The sequence below is a fragment of the Equus asinus genome, chromosome 22 (assembly GCF_041296235.1).
Source record: "Equus asinus isolate D_3611 breed Donkey chromosome 22, EquAss-T2T_v2, whole genome shotgun sequence".
Taxonomy (NCBI): Eukaryota; Metazoa; Chordata; class Mammalia; order Perissodactyla; family Equidae; genus Equus; species Equus asinus.
In genome coordinates, this window is record NC_091811.1 from 51,319,061 (window position 1) to 51,320,123 (window position 1,063).

At 65.4% G+C, this 1,063-nt stretch overlaps 1 pseudogene; it reads right to left on the reverse strand.

Annotated features, from left to right (window-relative positions):
- On the reverse strand, positions 1 to 1,063 carry LOC123280023 (ETS domain-containing transcription factor ERF-like; annotated as a pseudogene).

Below are 1,063 nucleotides of genomic sequence, written 5' to 3' on the forward strand. Positions count from 1 at the left end.
CTACCTGTCCAGGCGAGTCTTCACTCCAGGGTCCTTTAAGGCGCAGCTTGCGGGACACCATGCCTGGCCTGCCCGGTGCCCGCGGGTCCGGCTGGGGGCCGGGGACGAGGGGGAGGGCGCAGGTGGGGCACGGGGCTCCTGGAATACCTCCGCGCCTTCCTTCTCATCGCTGAGGTCGCCCACCTCCAGGTCCTCCGACTCGCCTTCGGAGACTGGCTCCACCTTGACCCGTGGCGGCGGTGGCGGCGGGGCCAGCTTCCCAACCCCTCAGCTTTCTCCCCGGCTCCTGCCGGCGTCTCAGCGCGGTGGCTGGAGCCTAAACTTGAATGGGGACGAAGAGGAGCCCCCGAGACCGAAGAGGGGAGGAGTGGGGTCCTGGATGCCAGGGACGGCATCATTGGGCACTTGTCAGGGCACTGGGGCTGGGGCACCACCGGTCCAGGGTAGTGCAGGAGGGCGTGGGGACTCAGGTTGTAGACGCTTTGGTTGTAGACACTCTGGGTGGGTGTGGGCCTGCAGGTACCATTGCATGTCCTCAGGGCTGAAGGAGAAGTGGGAGCTCCCCCCAACCCCCCCCTCCCCCCCTCCCCCCCTCCCCCCCTCCCCCCCCCTCCCCGCCTCGCCCCGCAGCCACTGGGGTACATAGGGCTGAGCGTAGGTGTCTTAGCAGAGCTGATGAGAGCTGAGGGGGAGCCAGGCTCAGGCAGGGGTGACACAGGGAAGGGGCTCAGGGGCTCAGGGCCACTCAGAGGGAGGAAGAAGATAGAAGACACCAGGGTCGTGGAGCAGGCGAGTCAGCAGGGGCCTGTGGAAGGCACTCAGCTCTGGACTGCCTGGCAGTGGGCTTGGGAGTCCTCTCCCAGTGGCTCCTCTAGCTCTGACATGCAGTGGCTACAGTCACTGACCAAGCCTTGGCTCGTGTGGCCGGCCACCACAGTAGATAAGGGAGAATGAGAGGGGCCACCCTGGCTGCATAGTGATTAAGTTTGGTGCCCTCTGCTTGGGTGGCCCAGGGTCATGGATTTGGATACTGGGTGTGGACCTACAGAACTCACCAAGCCAT